Here is a 13,376-nt window from a genome sequence, read left to right on the forward strand (position 1 = left end):
CTTTTTTTCTCTTCCCCGAAGGAGCTTTCACTCAAGTCCCCAAGTGAAGTTCAGAAATTAGCCTTCAGCTTCGGTGTTTGGGTGACACTTACTGATCACCTATTATGACAAACCATGGTATGTGGGTGAATTTGCACAGGTACTTATTTCACTGTGAATACCTTGTGTTGTGGGAGATATAGAGAAAGTATGTGGCACGACACAATTATGTTTGGCCTGTCCTCGGGCTCATGCAAGACCTGAGATGTACTCACACCAAGTTGATCATTTGAGGCTTTGCCATCCTTTTTTTTTTTTTTTTTTTTTTCCAACGTTTATTTATTTTTGGGACAGAGAGAGACAGAGCATGAACGGGGCAGGGGCAGAGAGAGAGGGAGACACAGAATCGGAAACAGGCTCCAGGCTCTGAGCTGTCAGCCCAGAACCTGACGCGGGGCTCGAACTCACGGACCGCGAGATCGTGACCTGGCTGAAGTCGGACGCTCAACCGACTGCGCTACCCAGGCGCCCCGAGGCTTTGCCATCCTTAATAAAAGTGACAACAGTCTGTGAGAGCCATTTCCCCCCCAGTGATTCCTGCATTGGCAGCAAAGCCTAGGAATGAGTTATTTTGACATTTAGATGGTCTTTAGGCATTTTTAAATTGTAGGTTTCTGATACTGATCCACTTGACAGTATTTAGGGACATGATAACCCATATGTTTTTGCCCATTCATTCTGTAACACTGGTTCTGCCCCTCCCCTCCAGGGCTGCTGGGACATTAACCTCAGGCATGTTTTTTGAAAGTGAACCTCTTCTTCAGTAAGATCATGCCAAAGTCTAAGACTTGGATAGGAAGGTACTTCCATGGGCCAGAAACTTTCAGAAAGGTGCTGGCCTTGGAGACATCTGGATGGCAGTGCAAGGTGGGTTGTTCACATTACCTGGGCCTTTCCAGGTACACCTCTTGCCTTGGGCCAATCCTGGTCTGGAGATTTCCCAGCTGTGTCTCTTTGTACAATGGGAACATCCTGGGGTTGTCATATGTCCTCAGAACGGGTTTGGGCACAGAGCTGGTGCCATGTACCTGTCAGCCGCCAGTGATTAATTTCATAAAAAGGTGAAAGGTCTTATGCTAACCCTTGGATGTCTAGGACCATTGGAGACCCCTGGAAACTTCCTTCAACTTCACATTCTCTGAAAGATCCAGAGAAGATCATGTTCAGAGCGCAGGCAAAATCCTACGTTTGAGCCTAGAGCACGGTATTTTGATCCATGCTTACTTGATACTTTTCTGACTTCCTGGAAGAGTTTTATTGAGACATAACTTACACGTAGAGTCTCTGTCAAACATATTCTACATCCGGTTGGTTTATTAATCTTCTCAAGGCCCAAGGCAATGAACAATTACCCGTTTTTGAAATTCAAGAAAACATAAGAGTAAAAAAAATTTTTTTTTTAAAAAGTGGGGGCAGGAGCCTGGGTGGCTCAGTGGGTTAAGTGTCCGACTTCGGCTCAGGTCACGATTTTGAGTTTTGTGAGTTTAAGCTCCGCATCGGGCTCTTTGCTGACAGCTCAGAGCTTGGTTCCCACTTCGGATTCTGTGTCTCCCCCTCTCTCTCTGTTCCTCCCTCACTTGCACTCTGTCTCGCTGTCTCTCTCTCTCAAAAATAGATAAAGAAAAAAAAAATTAAGAAAACATGAATAGCAAACCATGGTGAACACTCACTGGATGCACTGGATTAAAGGAGGTGCAAACCTCCTTTAATCGGATGACAACAGAATGCGTCGGATGATGATGAAATTTGTTGGCCAAATGGGGATGCTTTGGAGTGTGAAAGAGGTCAGAAAATGGATAGAGTTCCAGGACAACAGCATAAACCAGGATTCTCCTGAGGAAACTGAGATGTATGGTCACGCTCCATTGGTGGCAATCTCCTCTCCCGTTTCGCGGGTATAATCGGAAACCAGTCCCTGTATGCAGAGGGCAGGGAGAGACAGAAGAAAAGGTGGCCACTCCAGGTTGGCAGGTGGCAGGTTTAATGAACAAAGGAACCGACACAGGAGGGCACCCGGGTGGCTCAGTTGGTGAAGCATCTAATTTCAACTCAGGTCATGATCTCACAGTTTGTGAGTTCAAGCCCCACGTTAGGCTCTCTGCTGTCAGCACAGAGCCCTCTTTGGCTCCTCTGTGCCCCCCACTCTGTCAGCCCCTCCCCCGCTGGTGCTCTCTCTCCCCCTGTCTCTATCTCAAAATAAATAAATAAACTGAACATGAGGGGCACCTGGCTAGCTCAGTGGGTGAAGCGTCCGACTTCAGCTCAGGTCTTCTGCGGCTCAGGGCATAATCTCATGGTTCGTGAGTTTGAGCCCCACGTGGGGCTCTGTGCTGACAGCTGGGAGCCTGGAGCCTGCTTCAGGTTCTGTGTCTCCCTCTCTCTCTGCCCCACTCCTGCCTGTGCTCTGTCTCTGAAAAATGAATAAACGTTAAAATAAATTAGGAAAAAGAAAGTAAAGACAAAAAAGATGGGTAGATCTCCACACCTATGTTCCAGAGTCAGAAACTTTATACAGAGGCAGTAAGTGGGTTCAGTCACACTGAACACAGTTCAGATGGTCTCAACACGACATCATAGTGTCTCAAGGCATTGTCGTTGGAGCAGCTTCTGGGGTGGAATAGGGCTAAGTGGAACCCACATTCCAAGAACAGGGCAGGTGGGTGAGGAGGCCCCAGTTTCCAAGGTCCAGCTCATGGGTCAACTGGAGGTCACATCCTGTCCCCCAACCCCTCCCCATGAGGAGTGCGTGTCATTTCTCCCTATATGTAGATAATGGGACAAGAGAGGTCACGTAACTTGACCAACGGCACACCGCTTATGGTTGGCAGAGCTCCTTAGGGAAGGAGCCTGGTGTTTCTGACTGAGGTAGCTCCTGACACTATTGACCTCCTTGGTTTGACCCTTGTGGACGTCCACTTTAGGGCTCCAATGGATTCTGGTGATCTTGACTCACACAACTGCCCTATGTGAACTCCTGGTTGAATTCTGTATGCACCCGTTCCCTCTGCCCTCCACCCAGTTTCCTGCTGGAGGCCGTTGCTCTCTGTGGACTCCCTTCCCCACTGTTTTGCCTCAGTCCTACAGGGTTGAAACTCCTCATTCACTCCTGATGGCACATCCAAGACAGCCCGTCCACTTCTGCCCTTCCCTGGGCCCTGAATCTCTAGGGATCTCCCTTGTCGACACCCCTTGGCACTCTGCGAGCAGCTCTCCCCTGACATCTTCAGAATCCCGATCCCATGGTCCCTCCTCTCTGTTAGGCTCCCCGAGGGCACTGCCTGTGCATTGCTGGCCATTGTGTGATGGCAGCGATAGAGTGGTGCTAAATTAATTGTTGTGTAACTGCTTTTCAGGGCAGATGTTGAATTTATACAAAGATGTTACTGATGATATTACATGTTTTATCATTAGGTCTATTTCGAGAGAGAAGCACGTTTACATTTGACTCTTTAGTAAAGTCAGGGATCAAACCCAACACTAAAACCAGTCATCCACCTGTCATTCTGGTGCTACCTCCACTTTCTTTGTGTTCCTGAATGAAGACTCCTTTCTCCTCTCTCCTTTTTTAAGCATTATTTTTTAATTGATTTGTTTAAATTTTTTTTTTACGTTTTATTTATTTTTGAGACAGGGAGAGACAGAGCATGAATGGGGGAGGGTCAGAGAGAGAGGGAGACACAGAATCTGAAACAGGCTCCAGGCTCTGAGCTGTCAGCAGAGAGCCCGACGCGGGGCTCGAACTCACGGACAGTGAGATCGTGACCTAGGCTGAAGTCGGACGCTTAACCGACTGAGCCACCCAGGCCCCCTAATTGATTTGTTTTAAATTTACATTCAATTTAGTGATCATATACTGCAACAATGATTTCAGGAGCAGATTCCTTAATGCGCCTTACCCATTTAGCCCATGCCCCCTCCCACAACCCCTCCAGTAACCCTCTGTTTGTTCTCCCTATTTAAGAGTCTCTTATGTTTTGTCCCCCTCCCTGTTTTTGTATTATTTTTGCTTCCCTTCCCTTATCTTCATCTGTTTTGTATATTAAGTCCTCATATGAGTGAAGGCATGTGATATTTGTCTTTCTCTGAACGACTAGTTTTGCTTAGCATAACACCCTCTAGATCCATTCACATAGTTGCAAATGGCAAGATTTAATTCTCTTTGATTGCCGAGCAAAATCCATTGGGTTTATATATATTATACACACACAATATATATATCTTCTTTGTATATATATATACACAATATAGATCTTCTTTATCCATTCATCCATCGATGGACATTTGGGCTCTTTCCATACTTTGGCTATTGCCAATAGTGCTGCTGTGAACATTGGGGTGCATGTGTCCCTTTGAAACAATATACCCGTATCCCTTGGATAAATACCTCGTAGTGCAATTGCTGGGTCGTAGGGTGGTTCTGTTCTTAACTTGTTGAGGGACCTCCATACTGACTTCCAAAGTGGCGGCACCAGCTTGCATTCCCACCAACAATACAAAAGATATCCTCTTTCTCCGCATCCTCGCCAATATCTGTTGTTACCTGAGTTGTGAATGTTAGCCATTCTGACATGGGTGAGGTGGTACCTCACTGTGGTTTTGATTTGTATTTCCCTGATGATGAATGCTGCTGTGCAGTTTTTCACGTGTCGGTTAGCCATCTGGATGTCTTCTTTGGAGAAATGTCTATTCATGTCTTTTGCCCATTTGTTCACTGGATGATTTGTTTTTGGGGTGTTGAGTTTGAGAAGTTCTTTATAGATTTTGGATACTAACCCTTTATCTGTTATGTTGTTTGCAAATATCTTCTCCCATTCCGTCGGTTGCCTTTTAGTTTTGCTGATTGTTTCCTTCGCCGTGCGGAAGCTTTTTATTTTGATGAAATCCCAATAGTTCATTTCTGCTTGTTTCCCTTGCTTCCGGAGATGTGTTGAGTAAGAAGTTGCTGCGGCCAAGGTCAAAGAGGTTGGCTTGCTTTCTCCTCGAGGATTTTGACGGCTTCAGCCTTAAATATAGGTCTTTCATCCATTTTGGGTTTATTTTTGTGTCTGGTGTAAGAAAGTGGTCCACGTTTATTTTTCTGCATGTCGCTGTCCAGCTTTCCCAGCACCACTTGCTGAAGAGACTGTCTTTATTCCTTTGGATATTCTTTCCTGCTGAGTCAAAGATTAGTTGGCCATACGTTTGTGGGTCCATTACTGGGTTTTCCATTCTGTTCCATTGATCTGAGGGTCTGTTTTTGTGCCAGTACCAGACTGTCTTGATGAGTACAGCTTTGTAATACAGCTTGAAGTCTGGGATTGTGATGCCTCCTGCCCTGGTTAAAGTTTCAAGATCGCTTTGGCTATTCGGGGTCTTTTCTGGTGCCATACAAATTTGACGATTGCTTGTTTTAGCTCTGTGAAGAGTGCTGGTGGTGCTTTGATAGATATTGCATTGAATATGTAGATTGCTTTGGGTAGCATTGACATTTTAGCAATATTTGTTCTTCCTCTCCAAGAGTATGGAATATTTTTCCATTTTTTTGTGTCTTCTTCACTTTATTTCATAAGGTTTCTATAGTTTTCAGTGTATAGATTTTTCACTTTGGTTAGATTTATTGGTAGGTATTTTATGATTTTTGGTGCAATTATAAACGGGATCGATTCCTTGATTTCTCTTTCTGTTGCTTCATTGTTGTGTATAGGAATGCAACCGATTTCTGTGCATTGATTTGTATCCTGAAACTTTGCTGAAATCATGGATCAGTTCTAACAGTTGTTTTGGTGGAATCTTTTGGGTTTTCAATATAGAGTATCATGTCATCTGCACAGTGTGAAAGTTGGACCACTTGTCCTGGATGAGGACTTTGATGTCACAATAGGGAGAGGGATGTGGAGTGCAGGAGGAAGTGTGAGCCCCTGCCCTCCATGGACTGGGCCACCTCAGTCTCCCTGTTCCTTAGAAGTAACCATTATCTTGATCCAACTGAACTTTGATCCAATGTAACCCGGATCTATCTCATGGCTTGAGGCTTCACACCGGATTTGGAAGCTACGCCAGGATCAGGTGTTGCCTGCAGTTAATTCTCCTTGGCTCATCCACCAAAACCCTGAACTTTACACAACTTGACATTTCCAAGAGACATGTGGTTAGCCATTTACTCCCGACACACGTGGGACAGTTCATATAGCTCATTAGATATCTACACCATTATCTTCTTGATTGACTTAGTAATTTTCCTCCACTATGTGCCAAGATTTTCTTGCCAACCATAGGCAAGCACAGTTGTGAACCTCTGGTCCTCAGGGGGTACTACAAGAAGGACATGGGAGAACTGATATAAAGCATTTCCACTGGAAGGACAGGATTTTCAACTGAAGCTGACTGACTCCCTCCTTCCACCCAAACCTGTGGACATTTGTCAATGTCGGGAGATGTCTTGGGTGTCCCCACAGGGTGAGGGGGATGCCACTGGCATCAAGTGCTAGAGACTAGCCGATGCTCAGGTGGTCTACTCAAAACAAGAAGTTTTCAGCCTCAATTGACAATAAGGCCTTGATTCAGACATCTAGTGCTAGAGAAATATCTAAAAACAGTTGTCTTTGTAGTGAAAGATCAGTAGTTCTAGGTAGCCTCACGTTAGGTGGACAGTGAGCAGAACCCCAGTGCAGACAGGTGCCAGTGGGAGCATCAGCATCTGTGTTGTTTGGTGAGCAGAGCTCAGTCTCATTTCATGTCCAGGGCTTTGCCCAAGTTTGTTCTTGGTCACGGAGGACCTTGGCTTCATTCTGTCATCCACATCCTCATTTTCCTTCAAAATCCAACTCAGTCATCAACCTCCTCCTATAGTCTGCCTTCAGGGAGAATGCGTAGCTCATAAGGGTCTAATTCTTTGGTGAATGTCTACAGGCCTTTGATTTCTATGATAGAATCTCCCTCCCAGGAATATACTTGATATCTTTTTTTCACTTCTCTTTTGTCTTGTCTTTTGACCTGATCATGAGTTCCTTAAGGAAATCCATTAATTCTTTCCATAAAAGACACATGTTGCTCCTAAGTTTGGTACAGTGCACATTCCAAGTTGACCTGAGATAATTTGCCACATCACAACCTATTTCTTGCCATATTTCCACCTGACCATTTCTTTGGCCCCTCTTTTTCTATCCTGTCCTTTCTTTTCATTTCTAACAATGTCCTGTGTTTTTCAAAATTTGCATTTTAAAATAGGGATAAGGAAGCACTGTTCCAAAAGGAGAATAGTGAGAAACGGCTTCCACTGAGAAGCACTGGAGCCATGTCTCTCCGTATCCACACCATGTAGCCTCATACTCAGCTACCACTTCTTTCACTGTGTCTCCTGGTTTTGACGTGTTCGCAATTTTGTTAACTGTTCTCTATTGATTCATTCATTAAAACCTGTGTTATAGCCTGTGTTGACTGCATCCCATGCCTTATCTTTCCTCATCTACTCTTTTTTGGTAAAGCATATCCTCCCATGCCTTTTGAGAAAAAGCTCCCTGGAGATAAAACCTTTGAAGATTTGCACTTCGGAAATCTCCATTCAGCGTCATGCTTAAATGACATTTGGCTGCACAAAGAATTCCATTCATATACAATGAAAGGTTTAAGCCTGTGAATTTTTACTATTACTCCTGTGTCTTCCAGTCTCTTGTTGAATGGGTTTTTATTCCCCATCCTTGGATATGACCTAGTATTTCCTTCAGAAAGAAATACCTTCCTTTGAGTGATGCGGAAAAAAAAAATCACAGAAATGTGTTTTGATGTGAGGAGTGAGTGAGATACTCAATTTCATATTTTCATTTATGGGAATTTTTCTTGTAGTCTTTCTTTGATTTTCTTCCCACCATGATCTGTGTCATTCTGGAAACCTGATAGCTGGGTCTCATGGACTTATGCTTTCACATGCTTTTCTTTTCTCCAACATTTGTGTTCTCTACTTGTGTTTCCGTAATACATACATTATTTTTGTTCCAAGATTCTGCTTTGTCCTTCAACTCGTTACTTTTTTCCAGCTGTCACATTTTTAATTTTTCCAGAGCTCCTTGTTTTACTCTGAATGTTTTTTAAGCCATAAAGAGATGAAGAGGTCTTGGTAATCTGGGTTTTCTGAAGATCCATGAAAGAATCCATGGGAGAAAGAGCTGCCTGGCCCAGAAACTATGGACTAATTGCAAAAGAGTATGAGTCAGTTAAGAACTTTCTTGTCTTCTCGTCTCTCCTCATTTTAGGCCCCAGCTCTGTCAGAAACTATGGTTAGCAGCTGGGGGACAGAGAAAGTAGTAGTAAAGGAGAGAGAAAAAGGAGAAATCTCCATTTTGGAACAATAGGAGGTTTTGATTATTATACAGGCCTGAATACGCTAATTTCAGAAGAGAGACATTAAACTTCATATCCTACAAAATGGAGAACCTTCGAACGTTTGCTCGAAGTAAGCAATGGCAAAAGCAGAGCTTTGTGTTCAGAGTGTTGACCTTGTCATAGAGAGGAAGATGGATGTAGGGAGGAGCCTAGGAGGAGGGGGTCCCTGGGCAGAGAGTGGTCATCTGTGTTCAGGGGTACAATGAGAAGCCTCAAGGACAAAGTCAAAAGACTCTGCATACATCAGTCCTTCCTACTTAGTGTAACTCAGTTGTGAGTTCGAGTCAGAGTTTCTGGAAAATTAGATGTATCTCAACCAAGAAGAATCTAGGAGGCAAATCAAACAGAGAGTTGACCCCAGACACCATTTGAGTGTGAGGCTCAGCCACTCTGGGGAAGTATGTCCAGTGGAGATTGCATTACAGGCCTGCTCCCATTTAGTTATCTTTCTCCTGCCTCAGAGAGCTATAGCTTCTGGAGTCTGTGTGTGCACGCACACATGTGTGTATACATGCGTGGGTGCGTGTGGGTGTTTGGTAAAGTAGACATAACATAAAAGTTACCATTTGAACCACGTTTAAACGTACGATTCAGCTGCATTAAGTGCATTCCCAATGTTGTCATGGCTACCCATTTCCAGAACCTATGTCACACAGAAACTCTGCCCTCAGTAAACATGAATTCTTTCAACTTCTCTTCTCCCAGCCCCAGCCTTTACAATCTTTCTTGATTAACTTCACACTCTTGATCAGCAGCTCATGTAGGAAAATGTTCCCATATGAGACCCTGAGTTTATTAGTTTTATAACAACGTAAGCGATGAATACACCTGAAATTACTGGGCTTGAAGGGCCACAGAAGTAGTTAAGGAAAGGTCTTAAGGGAGACGGTGGCTGGCTGACTCAGTGGGAACAGCACGGGACTCTTGATCTGGGGGTCATGAGTTCGAGCCCCCTGTAGCGGGGAGAGACTACTTCGATAAAAATAAAACTTAAAAAAGGAAAAGAAGGTTCTCAAGGTGAGCACTGTGGTGATGCTAGGGTCATCGGAGTCTCATGGAGGTCCTGCCCTTCTTCCCGGTCAACAGGTGGCACCTGCTTCCCTAGTCACTGAGCAGCTGGCACCCGAAGGAGTTGGAGATGAGGAAATGAGGGCTGCATGGGTTTTACCTGCAGAGATATCTACATGTGTGTATAGCAGCTGGGGGAAGTCTGGGCATCGTTTTGCTGTTTAGGTCTTCTTGGGTGATTCTAACACAGAGCCAGGGGTGAGGAACGCTTGAGTAAGACATTCTTCCTCCTCACATTCAATGGTGGTAATCATCTTTTCCCTTCCCGGATACTAGCAGGGACTGACACAGAACATGTAAACCTTCTGGGATAATGACCCACCCATAAGAGTGCTCGGTAGATGTAAGTGCTCACTATTTGATCAACAACAATAACGATTGAAACAATTTGTTGTTCTGAATTATTGATTTCTCTCACTCTCAGTTTGAACCCACAAACCGTGAGATCAAGAGCTGAGCCGACATCAAAAGTTGGACGTTTCTCAGAGTCTGCAAGAGCTCCATGATCCTTGTGTCCACCGAGCATAGTTCGTAGGCTGACTAAGGAATGCGTTTCACACAATGGGGACCTATTTCAGTGTGCATGTTTCCTGATGTGTTAAAAATACACACCTACTCTAAAGGCGTTGCTAATAATTGATGATACTAGATAGCTGTTAGCTTCTGTTTCTCGGTCAGAGGTAGCATCAACTACCTAGTATGATTTGAGAGCTAGGTTTAAGATTCACAACGTCCTCTTACTCATATCATAGCATTTGGAAGCCCATGCCCTCTAGTAGTTCATGGTTATAGAAGTGAGATCAGATTCACAGCTTGAGAGGAGGGTCACTGTGGCATCGATGAGGAGGATGTACTACAGGAAGGGTATCGCAGAGCCCAGAGAACCATGTAGGAGACTTGAAACCAAGTTGGACAGGACTGGATTTGGACTGTGATGGCAGCCCTGGGGATGGCAAGGAGGGGAAGCTCAGAAGTGAGGATGTGGGAGTGGAGGGGGCAGAACTCAGTGAAGTTTTGTATGTCAGGGTGGGGGGAGATGAATGTAGTAAGCTACCAAAAAGATACACACATCTTTTTTTGTTTTTTTTGAGGGTGAGAGAGAGAAAGATAGAAAGTGGGGGGGAGGGGTAGAGAGGGAGGGAGACAAAAATCCCAAGCAGGCTCTGCATTCTCGATGCACAGACCAGCACAAGACTTGAACTCACAAACCGTGAGATCATGTCCTGAGCTGAAATCACGAGTCGGATTCTTCACCAGCTGAGCCACCCATGAACCCCAAACCATACCCGCATCTTATTCTCGGCATCTTGCAATTATGCCCCTCATGGTTAAAAAACAAGAGTACTTTGTAGATGCAATAAAAACTAGATTTTGACATGGGCAGCTTGTCCTGAATTTTCAGGATTTCTAGGATATATGCAACCCCATATATTTTATATGAGGGAGACAGAGGCAGATTAAGAGACACAGAAAAGGAGAAGGCCCTGTGACGTCTGAGGGCAGAGATCAGAAAGATGGGGCAAGACAGGGAATGCTGGTTTCCAGCCATCAAAGCTGGAAGCAACCATGAATAGATTTTCACCTCAATCTTCCAGAGGGATGTGGCCCTGCTGACACGCGACCTCTGCCAAGTGTTACAGAATGAGGACCTCTGTCTCCCAAAGTCTGAGAAAATAATTGATGTAAACCACCAAGTGCGTGGTAGTATTTTTCAACAGCCACTGGAAACGAATCCAGGAGCCTAGGATGTATCCACATTTTCTGCATTGGGTACCTCTTTGCTTGGAGCATTAGCCAGAAAGGGGGTTCAGGGAAGGGAGAGTTGGTTGTAGGCAGACAGGGTGTACAGTTTTATATATTTCTTCGGAAGTAACTGTGGCACTTTGAATGCGGATGCTTCGATGGCAGCTGGATGCCGTTTCTGGAGCTCTTGGGAGAACGTGTGGGAAAAAGCATCAGCTCCAGGTGTCGGTGAGTGGTCTAGTCCTGATGAGTAACGTGTGTGTGCAAAGCGAAAAAAGACGTAACTGAAGGAGGAACTCTGGAGAGTCACTAACGCTTCAGAAGTGGACATGAGACAAATTGCACGGGACAGTTCATAGGATGGAAACCACAGCGAAGGTGTGAGGACCAAGCAGTTTGGCTGTGCTTGTGATGAGGACAAAACATTAGTGATGCTGCAGGTTGGGAGCTGGGCTGTGGGTATCTTTCAATACAAAACCATAGCAGGAATGTTTTCATTGCCCCTTGCCCTGAAACTCAGTTTTCACTCAAGGCCATGTGAATGGGAGATGTATAAAATGATGCAGGATGATTCCTGCGCAAACATTTCCTCCTGTGATCCTGGTTCCTCAGGCCCCCATGGGTAAGTGGACATTAGCGCTCTGAACTTTACTATTGACCACACCCAATGGCCACTTTGCGGCAAGAACCATCCCAGCTCAAGGCCGGAATGTGTTGGATAATAGCACGACAAGTAGAGAAATGCAGGGCAAATGATTTATTGAAGCAAGATGTTGAAACCTTTACATTTTCCAGAAGATCAGGTAATCACTGCAAGACGAGGTACTACGATGTAAGATTTAATTTCCACACTCTTTCGTGATTCTCAGCTGAAATAGATAAAGAAAGAGAGAGAAGGTTATTCATACTGCCGCTGGGGATGACACATGAGCATAGACTGTCAGTCACAAGAAGTTGTCAGTAAAGTTTTAATGGACAAAAGGCAAGGAGAATGGGCACAAGACAGGAAACCGGGGAGGCTGGTCAACTAAATATACCTGAGGTGACTACAACAAACCATGCAAGTTGTGAGAAAACCATCCCATAGTCTGGCAGATAAACCCAGAGGTGACTGCGTGTGAGGCTGAGGTTTCTAGTGGAAGGAGTGAGCCTCCCGGAATCTTTCCTCTGATATCCCAGGGCAGAGGACTCTACTTTTTCACTGAAAAGAGGATACAGGGGTGAAAGACTGGAAAGGGGAGGGAGGGGACTTTGGGGGTACTGCCTGGAGATTCCCAGGCTCATGGTGTGGCAATTCAACCCGATGGCACATCTCCTGGGTACTGAAAATTCAGTCCCTGCGGGCATTTGTGACAGAAATTCATGACCTCAATCCAGCAGTCGATGTGCTGAGAGTCTCCTTTAAGTATCTTATTTTTGGACAAAGATGTAATTTAGGTGTGTCACCTTCACACGTGGACACAGGAGGCACAGCGAGCAAGGCGTGTGGTTGTGGGCTCCTTAAGGGACGGAATGGGAGGTGGGGAGTGGTGGAGTGGGCCGAGTTGTGGTGGGGAGAGGCCTTGGCTCTGCAGGAGCTGGCTCGGTGTCCCCCTTCTGCCCGCACCAGCTGCCCTCCATGCTGTCAGGGCACCGAGCTGATTCCCTCCCTCCAGCTGTCTCCCTATTCAACATCCCAACACCCGACACGAGATTCCCCAGTGACTGTGTCCACTGGGCGAGGGGAGCTCGCCCTCAGAAAAGCTCCCAGGCAGGGGGGCAGCCACACTTTGACCCTTTAACACCACTGCGTGGGGTCCCAGTTGTCCTCCTCCTCAGGGCACTATGGGGCACCTGGCGCCCAGGGAAGTGACCTGAGCAGGAATGTGCCCAGACTTAGTGTAGCTGCCACATGTAACGCGCCATCCACCCTGTGGCCACCCGTCACCCTCTCAGGAGCAAGCTGTGAGGCTCCGCCTCCTGTGCCCCTGACAGAGCAGCACCCTGACTGCCTTCCTGGCTACTCAGCTGAGCAGAAGCCCCTGTGCACAAAGAAGAAAGAAGTTACCATTATTTTTGTAAGTGTCAATCTTCCGGAATAGGGGATTTGATCTGTGCAACTCTTCACATCCAAAACGGCCTGAACGTTTTCTGGAGTTGCTTCATATTTTGCAAGTGATGGCTTGAAG

This window comes from Puma concolor, chromosome D1 (genome assembly GCF_028749965.1).
Source record: "Puma concolor isolate L17-30 chromosome D1, mPumCon1.1.hap2, whole genome shotgun sequence".
NCBI lineage: Eukaryota > Metazoa > Chordata > Mammalia > Carnivora > Felidae > Puma > Puma concolor.